Consider the following 13234-nt stretch of genomic DNA (forward strand, 5'->3'; position numbering starts at 1 on the left):
CAAGGTGGGTGAAGTGCAATGAAGAGGCAAAACTTGCAGGGTGTCTCTCCTCAGAGGGTTTGATTTGTGCAAGACATACTGTGGAAAAGGACTTGGAAATCAAAAGGTTTGGCATTTGGTTTGAGAGTAGTAAAACCTCTCCTGGTCCCCACACTTGCTCACCCACAGGCTGCTGAGCTTGTAGGTCCAGCTGGCCATGGCTGCCTGCACAGTTCCAAGGCAGGCTGAGCCTAAGGATCTCATTTTCTCCTTGATCCACTGTGGTGCCCCTCTTTAAAGGCCCAAAGCTATGTGAAAATGCCATGAGGGCTGGTGTGACCCTTCGTGCTTATCCAGGTACTCAACCCAGCCCATCTGCATGAAGAGGAGGCCCCTGCTTCAGATATGTCAATCCACAGCATGCACCCAAAGGCTCTCCCTTGGCTTTTTGGCCCCAAAAAGCTGTGTTTGAGTGTAGGTTTCATAGAATCACAGAATGCATTGCATCAGAAGGGAGCCTTGAATGCCATCTTGTCCAACCCCGCTGCAGTCAGCAGGGACGTAGAATCAGAGAATTGTTAGGGTTGGAAGGGACCTCAAGGATCAGCCAGTCCCACCCCTCCTGCCATGGGCAGGGACACCTCACACTACAGCAGGTTGCCCAGACCCACATCCAGCCTGGCCTTAAAAACCTCCAGGGATGAGGCTTCTACAACCTCCCTGGGCACCCTGTGCCAGTGTCTCACCACCCTCATGGGGAAGAGCTTCTTCCTAACATCCAATCTGAATCTACCCATTTCTAGTTTTGTTCCATTCCCCTCAGTCCTGTCATTACCTGACACACTAAAAAGTCCCTCCCCAGCTTTCTTGTAGGACATCTCCAACTAGATCAGGTTGCCCACAGAGCCATTAAATTTGCCCTTGTATGTCTCCAGGGATGGGGACTCCAGCACATCTCTGGACAAACTGCTCTGAGTGTGTGATACAAGGGGATGCTGGACTCAAGCACTGATGCAAGCTCACCCAAAATACCATCTAGGTTTACTTGCTGCCTCTGATGTGAACCCAAACCTAAATACATGAACATTCTCTTTTTCCTTTGTGATGATTATGCACAGATTTGTCCCTTTCTGTGCTGAAAGCCCCATCATGGACACAGAATCATGAATAATGCAGTTTCACTTCATTGTAGACTACCTAGCATGATGGGTAAGTTCTTCTCCTCTCTGCACCTACCTGAAAGGAGGTTGTGGTGAGGCCAGTGTTACCCTCTTCTCTCAAGTAACTAATGACAGGACAAGACGAAATGGTCTCAAGCTGTGCCAGGGGAGGTTTAGATTGGATATCAGGAACAATTTCTTTCCTGAAAGAGTGGTGGAGCATTGGAACAGGCTGCCCAGGGTGGTGCTGGAGTCCCCATCCCTGGAGGTGTTCCAGAAACATGTGGACATGGCACTCTGGGACAGGGTTTAATGGCCATGGTGGTGTTGGGTAGAAGGTTGGAATTGATGATCTTAGAGGCCTTTTCCAGCCTTAATGAATCTCTGAGTCTAACACTTAACATACCAGCACTGAAGCATCCTGACAAGCCTCTCATTTCAATTAGGGGCTGGCACCGAAGGAACCTGCCAGGTTTCTCATTTCAGTTATGGACTGTCCCTATCCTGTGTGCCTGCTGCACTGCTGAGCCAACACCAGGCTCATAATATGCATCCTGCTTCTATTTCTATTCAGTGGGAGCTCCAGATCATTATTTCAAAGCAGCTTCATGGTCCTTCCTGAATTATTGTGTTTTTACTGGCGCAAGCAAGCGAAAATGCACCTCACAGGAACGAGGCTGTGAAAGGAAAAGAGCATGAAAGGCTCCATTAGGGAATGCAGGAGCCATTCAAGGTCTCCTCAAGATTAACAGCATTTTTATGGAGATTTAGTTGACAGCCTTTCTGCTGATGCTTTCAATAGGAGAATGCAGTAAGTTGAATTAAAATTAAATGAAGCTACTTACATGCATAAAGTTAACCAACCACTTAATTAGTTTCCTAGTCAGTCTCTTCCTGTAGAATGAAGGAAGGGGAGGCATTCATCTGCATTTGTCTCACCATTAAAAGCTTTTATTTTGTTGGTTAGTTTTAAAGGAAGGGTTTAGCAATAGGTTCAGACCTGTAATAGCTTTACGCAGTGTTATCCTTTCTGTATCACAGAATCCTTCTGGTTGGGAGAGACCTTTAAGTTCATGGAGTCTAACTGTTAGCACTGCCAAGTCACAACTAATCCATGCTCCTCAGCACCACTTCACCACAGCTTTGAAACTACTCCAGACATGGGGATCCACCACTGTCCTGGGCAGCCCAGGCCAGGCCTTGACGATCCTTTCCATAAAGAAATAGGTCCTCATGTCCAACCTAAACCACCTGGGGGCAACTTGAAGCCATTTACTCTTGTCCTGCTGCTTGGGAGAAGATACCTGGCTCCAAACTCCTGCAGAAGGTCCCCCCTCAGCCTCCTCTTCTCCAGGCAGAATAATCTCAGTTCCCTCGTCTGCACCTCACAAGACTTGTACTCCAGAGCCTTTTCCAGCTTTGTTGCCCACCTTTGGAAGGACATTTCATGTGATGAAATGAGGACAAGATGAGGTAGTACCACTTACCCTGCTGTGAGGATTGAATGCTATCACCATTCTCATGTGCATGGTGACTGCAGCCAAGCAGCTCTCAGTTCACGTTGGGTAGGGTGCAGCGGAGCAGCAGAGACAGTTCCCATCGATGGCTGCCTGAAAGAAGAAACCTTTAATTGCAAATAAACCCCAAAGTCACCTCTCCTCTTTCCCTTCTTTTAGTTCTCCCAGAAGCATGCTTGGGAAGACTTGAACACATCTTTTGTGTCACACCTTGTGCTAGCTAGAGAGAACAGAGAGATTCCACGTCCTTCTGTGGCTGTGTTTCTGTGCGGTGGCAGAGGCAGATGCCAGTGTCTGCGTCGCTTTTCTGATCAGATCTGACAAAACCAATGAGATGCAGGAACCCCTCAGCCTGGTGAAAGATCAGAAATGGCTTTGTTTTACTCTCAAATCCTGACAGGAAAAAGTAGGGAGAGGTACAGCAGAAAGGGAGGAGGAAAGGGGGGGTGGGGAAACAGGCAGAGGGAAAAGCTAACGAGAGTCTGCAGCCAATTTGACAGACTGATCTGGGATGGACTTGTTCTCAGCATTACCATCAGGCTTTGGGCCCCACAAGTTGTGCCTGATAAGCACTGACACTCTGTTATTAACATATTGCCATCCAGTACCTATTAATGCTCATTAACCCTCATTTAGAGACCCCTTCCCATTATCATTTCCCCCTCTCTCTCTATCTTATTTTCTTCCTTTCATTTGTCTTTGTGTTCAGATGAAATCAAACAGTGAGAGTTTGTTGCTAAGTCCTTCTGACACCTCTGATAAGGTTATTTGGGATCCAAATGCATGATCTTGGAAGTCTGTTCCAACTGAAACAATTCTGTTATTCTATCCTAAACTTAGATTCAAAAGCAGAAAATCACTAATGGGCTCCAGTGCACCGTGGAGATTCTGCTCTTTTGAAAGCTTTAAAAGCTCCCTGCCGTGGATTGAGCCAGTTTGGTCCTTCTGCCATGGAAAAGCTGTCAATCACCTCAGTCAGTGCCCTCACTGAGCAAAGCATTTCTTAAAGCACATGACCCAAGTTGTCAAGACATTGAGGAGGAAAAGGCAACAAGTGGCTTAGATGTGTTTGGCGTTAGTAGGAGTGGAGATGGGAGCCTACACGCTTTCAGACATTGCCTGGGTTTTATTCCCCCCCTTCTCATCACCTTTGACTGAAAGGAAAGGCATCAACAAAGGCAAACTTCAGCAAGAGTTTCATCAAAGCTTCAACCAAAAAGACTGGAAGTCTGTCCCTGTCTGTTAAAAGGCTGAGAAAACTTTTAAGGTCTGTTGTCTGATGGTGGTAGCTGTGTTCCGGACTCATTAGCAGACTAAAAACGAAGGGCCTGGTTCTACAAAGGGCAGAGCCAGGAAGAGAAGAGAATGAGCCCCAATGACTCTTCCATGAATCAGATGTCCTTGCTTGCCATTTGCTTTGTTAGTCCCCACACATGGTCTTTCCTTGAATGCACACATGTTGCCCTCCTTGCCTTTGGCTCTCAGCACAGCAAGAACACAGCCAATTTCTGCCAGAGATGACTGTCACAGGAAGAGCTAAGTTGCTCCTGACAGAGTACCTGTGAGGAGCAAAAGGAGATGGCTGTCTTCTCAAGATGATGATGAAGTGGAGGAAATGAAGACAGTGTTTGGCAGTAAAGTTCTTTTGATTTCTATTCCCACCTTCCAGCTGGGAGTGGGACTGGCCAACACTGCTAGAGCTGTGAAGGCTCCAGGTCCTGAGGAGGGACTGTTTCTGATTCAACTCAGGATAGTGCAGAGGACAGCAGAAGTACCAGAGACTGGAAGCTATTTTCATAGAACTATAACATCAGAGAATTGCTTTGGTTGGAAGAGACCTTTATGGACATCAAGTCCAACCATTAACCCAGCACTGCCAGGTCCCCACTAAACTATGTCTCTCAGCACCACGTCTACACAACTCTGAAACCCCTCCAGGGATGGGGACTCCAGCACCGCCCTGGTCAGCCTGGGCCAGGCTTTGATAACCCTCAAGGGGAAGAAATAGTTCCTCATGTCCAACCTAAACCTCTCCTGGGAAAACCTGAAGCTGTTTCTTCTTGCCCTGTTGCTTGTTGCTTGTGAGAAGAGCCTGACTCCCAGCTGGCTCCAACCTCCTTTCACAGAGCTGTAGAGAGCAATGAGGTCTCCCCACAGCCCCCACTTCTCCAGCCTGAACTAAATTGCCACATTCCATTTGTGTGCCCTGTTAACAAAGTCAATGAATGCTACATACATCTGGCAACAAACCCCTGAACCTCAGGACAGCAGCTCTCTGGAGAAAGATGTGATGATGTAATTCCAGAGTGTCAGGGGAGGTTTAGGGAGGAGATTAGGAACAATTTCTTTGCTGCAAGAGTGCTCAGGCACTGGAACAGGCTGGCCAGGGAGGTGGTGGAGTCACCATGCCTGGAGGTATTCAATAAACATGTGGACATGGCACTTGGGGACATGGTTTAATGGCCATGGTGGTGCTGGGTTGATGGTTGGACTGGATGATACCAGAAGTCTCTTCCAATCAAAACAATTCTGTCCTTCTGTGATTCTAAAATATAAACAGGCAAGGGAGCCCAAACTCAGCCTCCAGGCTGCTCTTTGCTGATGGCAGAGTTCTTCACTTTGCAGCCTGTGTAACATCAGTGCAAGGTAACTTTGTGTGGACAATAAAGAGTTTTCTTATTAGCTGTGGCATGTCTCTGCTCTGGCTGGTGTGACTGTCTGGATTGAGTCACAGCACAATGAGTCTCCTGCCTCCTGAAGTCAGGTAATTATCTCCAGATCTTAAATGAAAAAAATAAGGCTCTTGTAAACCTCTCTGCTCTGAAGGGAAGGGGGAGGAGGAGGAGAATCCAGGGTAACCAGGCTGTTTGTGGCAAGCCTGAAGCAGTAGTTTGGGGAGATATGAACTCTTGTGTGTAACCTAATAGAAAACCAATCACTCCAGCAACTCCTTCAACATGGTCCCATCAGGGAACTCTATCACCCACTGGGTACTTATGGGAGAGAGCACTCAGAGAAATACTGCTGATGCCCAGAGCTTTTATTGGTTCTGTTGCTTTTCAAATAAAATCTCCCTGATCTTCTGAGCAAAGCAAACAAGTTCAAAGCTCAGAAGGTCCCTGCCTGAACTTCTTGGCCACCTCATCCGAGCCAGAGGTATCCTGGGATGCATTAAGAAGAGTGTGACCAGCAGGTCAAGGGAGGTTCTTCTCCCCATCTACTCTGCCATACGGAGGCCTTGTCTGGAGTACTGGGGGCAGTTCTGGGATCCCCAGCTCAAGAGAGACAGGGACTTACTGCAGAGAGTGCAGTGGGGGCTACAAAGATCCTGAGGGGCTTGGAGCATCTCTGTGAGGAGCAAAGGATGAGAGCCCTGGGGCTGGTGAGCCTGGAGAAGAGCAGCCTGAGAGGGAATTTGATCAATGCTCAGCAAGAGCTGAAGCATGGGGGGCAAGAGGATGGGGCCTGACTCTTCTCAGAGGTGGCCAGTTATAGGATAAGGGGCAATGGGCACAAACTGGAACCCAAGAGGAGAAACATCTTTGGTGTGAGGGTGCTGGAGCCCTGGAACAGGCTGCCCAGAGGTTGTGGAGTCTCCTTCTCTGGAGAGCTTCCAAAGCCAGCTGGCCATTGTGATCCTGGGCAAGCTGCTGTGGGTGACCCTGCTTGAGCAGTGGGGCTTGGACTGGATGATCTCCAGAGGTCCCTTCTGACCCTTGCCATGCTGGGATGCGATGAAGTCCTGCACCTGAAGCATGGCAGTTTACAAAAGAGGGCACAACTCATCACAGTGTGCTCCTACCAGTCCTCTGGAGTATCAGAATAGACAGCAGCATGGAGAGCAAAGACCCTCAGAGATACAGGCAGCAGATCAGAGAGATGTGGTTATTTTTAAGCCATCTCTCCCATACAGGCAGTTCATGTTTATGGAATATGGCACAGGAGGTATCTTAAACCCAAAGCATCTCTCCAGCTACGCATATCCAGGACAAACCTGAGGGGAATGATACCCTCTAACTTCCTTCCAGAGCCAATTTTTTTGTGGCAATCAGAGGAAACATTTCCTAGAGAAACAGTTCCTATCAAATTGCTAAGCCTTCCCTTGGGGAGGAAACATCCATTTCCTCTTCTACCTGTCATTCTTCTTCGCTTATTGAATCAATAACGCTTGCAATTTGGCAGGCTTGAAGTCAAAAAATGAGCTGTTCCTATGAAAGAGAGGCTGGGTGAGTGAAGGGGAAAAAAAATGAAATGACATGAAATAACACTGTTAGAAAAGAGATGCAGCTAATAGGAGGGAAAATAAATAGAAACAGAATCTAAATGTAAATGAACATCTCGTCACCGCTGGCATTTAGGCTCATTTTCAAATCCAGAATTAGAAACAGATTTAACTTGCTGCAACTTGCTGTGTTCATACAGCTAGAGCTGCTCTGGGAGGGGGATACACAAGTCTGAAGGGTTTGCCTGCAGCCACAGCTGGAGATACTTCCTGGGCAAGAAAGGAGGAAGAGGAACCGTGCGGAGGAGGCAAAACCTCTGCTTTCTGGTCAAAAGGACAGCAAAGAGCTTATGAGAAACCTGCCCTTTCCCTGTGCTTTCATAGAATCCGAGAATTGTTGTGGTTGAAAGAGACCTCCAAGATCATACAGGCCAACTGTCAGCCTAACACCACCGTGCCCACTAAACCATGCCCCAAAGTGCCATGGCCACATAGTTCCTGAACACCTCCAAGGATGGTGACTCCACCATCTCCCTGGGCAGCCTGTTCCAATGCCTGACCACTCTTGTGCTTTCCCTGGCATGATTTCAGGCCATTTCCTCTCATTCTGTCATGTGATACTAGAGAGAAGAGACTGACCCCCAGCTCACCATGGCCTCCTTCTGGGGAGTTCTAGAGAGCCAGAAGGTCTCCTCTCTGCCTCCTTATCTCCAGGCCAAACAATCCCAGTTCCTTTGTTGCAACATGACAGCAAATACCTCTGAGCTACCTTGACCCTTCTGCAGAGTATCTGAATTTACCTAGAAGCTGCAGCTTCTACACTCCCAGCCTTCAATACAGGTCCTCCACCAGCTCAGGTGATGGAGATCCATTACTGCTGTTATTTACATGATGAAATTCCACCTGCCCATGGATCTGTCAAGTGTCATCAGGAGGGTCCTGCTCTGTCTGGGGGACAGTCTTGGTTCAATCAAAGGCACCCAGGATGGAAAAAAACCAACGACAAACAACAAAACCCCAAAGAGATGGTGAGACACACTTCTGTTTGCCAGGGCAGTTGAGTATTACACCACCATGCCTGCCTTTGGGGCTCATCACCAGTTTCTTGCTTGGTGTGCCACTCTAGAGCCTGGAAGTTCCTCCTCTTTCCCCAGTGGAGATCGTTGTTCTCAAATCTATGCTTTCCTCTTCACACAAGGAAAGCAATTGCTGGCAGTTCTCTAAGCTAATACTGGCAGCAGGTCACAGCAGCTTTTGGGGGTGTTTTTGAGCTGCAGGGGTGTTTTTCAAAGCTACCCATCCCTATTCTGTGCTCTGACTTCCTGCCTGATGAGTCTCGTTTTCCTCTGCTCAGAGGTGAGCTGTTCTGTTCAAGCATAAGCATGGGGTCCATCACTCAGCTGAAGATGCAGGGATTATGTCTGAGGCTGGCTCTTCTGAGCATGACTGTGTCCCACACTGCCTATTCAAGAGCAGAGCTGAACGCTGCTCTCCCTCCCACCGATCCCTTTGGGGAACGTCACACGAGGCGTTCACTGCTCCGACTATTTCTGTGGCTCGGGGGCTCGACGTGCACCTCACAGCTTCAGCTGCCTTTGCAACTGCATCACATCCCACCATGAATCACAGGATCACAGAAGCATAAAATGGGTTGGGTTGGAAGGGACCTTAAAGCTCATCTAGTTTCAACCCTCCTGCCATGGTCAGGGGCACCTCCCACTAGAGCAGGTTGCTCAAGTCCTCATCCAAGCTGCTCTTGAATACAAGGGGACATCCACCACCTCCCTGGGCAACTTATCCCAGTGTCTCCCCAGCCCCACTCTAAAGAATTTTTTCCTAATCTCTAGTCTCAATCTCCCCTCTTCCACCTCCAAGCCACTACCCCTCATCCTGTCACTACAAGCCCTTCTAAACAGTCCCTCCCCAGCTTTCCTGTAGCCCCTTTCAGGTACAGGAAGGCTCCTCTGAGGTTCTTCCTAGAGCCTTCTCTTCTCCAGGCTGAACAGCCCCAATGTCTTAGCCTGTCCCCATAGGGAAGCTGCTCCAGCCTTCTGACCATCTTCATGGCCTCCTCTAGACCTGCTCCAACAGTTCCATGTCCTTCTTATGCTGAGGGCCCCAGAACTGGACACAGTGCTCCAGGTGGGAGTAGAGTAGAAGAATCCCTTTCCTTGTCCTGCTGGTCACAATGCTTATGACACAGCCCAGCGCACAGTTGGCTTCTGGGCTGCAAGCTTCCATTGCTGAGTCATGTTGATTTTTTTATCAACCAACACCTGCAAGTCCTTCTCCTCATGACCACAAGGATGTGTCAAGTGTAGGCAGACATGGCATGAGAAGTGAGGGTGGTGAGACACTGGCACAGGTTGCCCAGGGAGGTGGTAGAAGCCTCATCCCTAGAGGTTTTAAAGGCCAGGCTGGATGTGGCTCTGAGCAATCTGATCTAGTGTGAGGTGTCCCTGCCCATGGCAGGGGGGTTGGAACTAGATGATCCTTGAGGTCCTTTCCAACCCTAACAATTCTGTGATTCTAAGAGGCAGGATTTCTCCCTCCAGTCAGTGTGACTGCAATAAGCCTGGAGACCAACTCTATACAGATCCCACAACTCTGTCAAAGCCTTTTCCTCAGCTTTCTTCTGCCTGCCTGTTTTTATTAGGACATGAGCACAGAGCCGTGCTGGGATCAGCAGAAAGGTCTTGTTTATTGCCAGCTTGTTTGAAGACAAGCAGAGCACAGAGTCCCACTGAGGTGGGATCTAATTATTAAGGCTTTAATGAAAAAAAAAACCATGACAATGAGATGTTGCATAAGGTATGGAAACCAACTCTGAGAAACTGAGACCTTGCTGGCTCCAACTTTATTCATATAGAATGCTTATATTTGAACAGAATCCCAGCATGGTGGAGGATTGGAAGGGACCTCTGGAGATCATGCAGTCAAACCCTGCTGCTAAAGCAGGGGCAGCCACAGCAGCTTGCCCAGGATCACAATGGCCAGGTGGGTTTGGAGGCTCTCCAGAGAAGGAGACTCCACAACCTCTCTGGGCAGCCTGCTCCAGGCCTCCAGCACCCTTGCACCAAAGAATTTTCATCTCCTGTTCAAATGCAACCTCCTGAGTCCCAGTTTGTGCCCATTGCCCCTTGCCCTGTCCCTGGGCACCACTGAGAAGAGTCTGGCCCCATTCTTTTGACTCCCACCCTATGGATATTGATAAATGTTAAATGCCTGATCAATTGTAATGATGAATTGTTTAATTGATTAATTGTTGAAATGCATGATTCATTTTAATCAGTCTCATATTCTGATCAATATCTTTGAAGCTACACAGCCCCCTGTGATGTCTGGAGGATACATGTATAAATTCTTGCTGTCTGCTGGTACAGACTTATTCCTACCCTCCACCCCCTCCCCCAGCTGGTAATAGCAGTCTTCAAGCTCATTCTTGACATGCAGGAGATTGATTCCATTGGAGGGTTCACCTCAAATGACAGATACACATCAAGAGGTTTCCTACCTTGACTGTTCTAAATGGGCATGTTTCCTCTGGAGAAGTAATCTGGTTTGCTGGCTCCAGTTGAATTCACTCAGCATCAGGCAGATTAAAGGTGAAAGCATCTAATTTAATTCCAACCCAGAAAAAGGTTAGGCTCTTAATTATTAAGTGAGAAAGAAGGAGGCAAATAAACCAAAATGTCATTTTAGCATCAAATTTCATTCCAGCTGTCATCTCAAATCCCTGAGGTATGCATTAGCCACACACACTCAAGGCACAACTTCCAAAATGAAAATGCACCTTCAGTCTTAGCTCTCAGAGGAAGACCTGCAAGCTGGTGCACCTGGATACCTCCCATCCACCACACCAACACACAGCAGCAACCTCTCTTTTTTGCTAACTAGAGTTCAAAACAAGGTAACCACACCATAATTAAAGAATCATACAATCATAGAATCAGCCAGGGTTGGAAGGGACCACGAGGATCATCTAGTTCCAACCCCCCTGCCATGGGCAGGGACACCCCACACTAGATCAGCCTGGCCAGAGCCTCATCCAGCCTGGGCTTAAACACCTCTAGGGATGGGGCCTCCCTGGACAACCCATTCCAGGGCTTCACCACTCTCATGGTGAAGAACCTCCTCCTCACCTCCAGCCTGAATCTCCCCACCTCCAGCTTCATTCCATTCCCCTTAGTCCTATCACTACCTGAGATCCTGAGCAGTCCCTCCCCAGCCTTCTTGTAGCCCCCTTCAGATACTGGAAAGCCACAATTAGGTCACCTTGGAGCCTTCTCTTCTGCAGACTGAACAGCCCCAACTCCTTCAGTCTGTCCTCATAGGAGAGGTGCTCCAGCCCTCTGATCATCCTTGTGGCCCTTCTCTGGACACCTTCCAGCACCTCCAGATCCCTCTTGTAATAGGGGCTCCAGAACTTTGATCAGTTAGCTGATCAGATTATCAGATAGCTTTGATCAGTTCTCCACTGAAGACAAAGACGATTCTATGCAGGTCATTTGCTGATGCTTAAGTTAATCAAACCAGATTCATATCATGATAATATCAATTTAAAATCATTTCTGGCATGTACATACCACATCTGCAACTTTTCAGGTATTGTCACTAATCACTTATTCTATGTCCCTCTATAGAATATTTATAAATTATGCTTTTTGTCTTTCAATCAGTGATAATAACAGTGCATAGTGTCAAGAAGGTGTTCAAGAAATGTATATAAGTGGCACCCCAGGATACAGTGGCCAAGAAGGCCAATGGCATCCTGACCTGCATCAAGAATAGTGTGACCTGCATCAAGAATAGTGTGGCCAGCAGGAGCAGGGAAGTCAGTCTGCCCTGTGCTCAGCACTGGTTAGGCCACACCTTGAGTATTGTGTCTAGTTCTAGGGCCCTCGATTTAAGAAGGACATTGAGACTCTTGAATGTGTCCAGAGAAGGGCAATGAGGCTGGGGAGAGGCCTTGAGCACAGCCCTGTGAGGAGAGGCTGAGGGAGCTGGGGTTGTTTAGCCTGGAGAAGAGGAGGCTCAGGGGAGACCTCATTGCTCTCTACAACTCCCTGAAGGGAGGTTGTAGCCAGGTGGGGGTTGGTCTCTTCCCCCAGGCAACCAGCACCAGAACAAGAGGACACAGTCTCAAGCTGCGCCAGGGGAAGTTTAGGCTGGAGGTGAGGAGAAAGTTCTTCCCAGAGGGAGTTGTTAGCCATTGGAATGTGCTGCCCAGGGAGGTGGTGGAGTCACCATCCCTGGAGGTGTTCAAGAGGGGATTGGATGTGGCACTTGGTGCCATGGTTTAGTAGTCCTGAGGTGTTGGGTGACAGGTTGAACTTGATGATCTTTGAGGTCTTTTCCAACCTTATTGATTCTGTGATTCTATGATAGTTTAGTGTTCTACAGTACATGGGTTATGGTTGGACTCAATGCTCTTAAAGGTCATTTCCAGCCTTAATGATTCTGATTCAATTTCTTCTTTCTTCTGTTCAGAGTGGCTTTACTGCCCCATGAAGCCTGTTAATCTTGCTCCTCATTCCAGCTCGTTGGTATTGCTAATCTCCCTCATCTTCCCACCTTCTGGAACAGAAAATACTTTCCTTTTCTAGACAACTGAGATGAAACTTCTCCAAGTTTACAGTTCAGTGGCCCTCTTCCCAGTAATGAATTTCTCCTGGTTTAAATGGTCTTTTGGCAGACCACAACATCTATGACAGAAACCATAAAAAGCACAACCCTGATGACATTATTCAACAGTTCCACCCATCCCATGTGACAGCTTTGGCAATGTTGTAGCCCAGCAGGACCTAGCCTTTTTCAGGGAGACTGGAGGTTAAGACCTTATTAAGACAGATGACAAAGCAGACTTTGAGAGATGCTTTGTCCAACCCCTTTGGTCACTTTCAGGAGCTCACGTCATCACATCAATCTTTCACAAGTTTCCAGAATCCCAGCATGGTGGAGGTTTGAAGGGACCCCTGGAGATCATTCAGTCCAAACTCCTGCTCAAGCAGGGGCACCCACAGCAGCTTGCCCAGGATCACAATGGCCAGCTGGCTTTGGAAGCTCTCCAGAGAAGGAGACTCCACAACCTCTCTGGGCAGCCTGCTCCAGGCCTCCAGCACCCTCACAGTGAAAAAGTTTTTCCTTATGTTCATGTGAAACCTCCTATGCTCCAGCTTGCACCTAATGCCCCTTATCCTATCACTGGGCACCTCTGAAAAGAGCCTGGCTCCATTCTCCCAACATTGTCTTTCATATCTTTATAAACATGATTGAGGTCATCCCTCAGGCTCCTCTCCTCCAAGCTCAAGAGCCCCAGCTCCCTCAGCCTGTCCTCACAAGGGAGATGTTCCACC

General features: G+C 48.1%; 1 long non-coding RNA gene across 1 annotated transcript; it reads right to left on the reverse strand.

The window, feature by feature from the left end:
• Positions 1-2634: 2634 nt before the first annotated feature.
• Positions 2635-10488, reverse strand: LOC137448075 (uncharacterized). Its single transcript, XR_010988973.1, has 3 exons — positions 10393-10488; positions 2867-3008; positions 2635-2749 (listed from the first exon to the last, which is right to left on the reverse strand). It is a non-coding gene; the product is annotated as an uncharacterized lncRNA (long non-coding RNA).
• Positions 10489-13234: the final 2746 nt, after the last annotated feature.

Source organism: Melanerpes formicivorus, unplaced genomic scaffold, assembly GCF_026170545.1.
Source record: "Melanerpes formicivorus ecotype bairdi unplaced genomic scaffold, bMelFor1.0.p_v2 SCAF_22, whole genome shotgun sequence".
Taxonomy (NCBI): domain Eukaryota; kingdom Metazoa; phylum Chordata; class Aves; order Piciformes; family Picidae; genus Melanerpes; species Melanerpes formicivorus.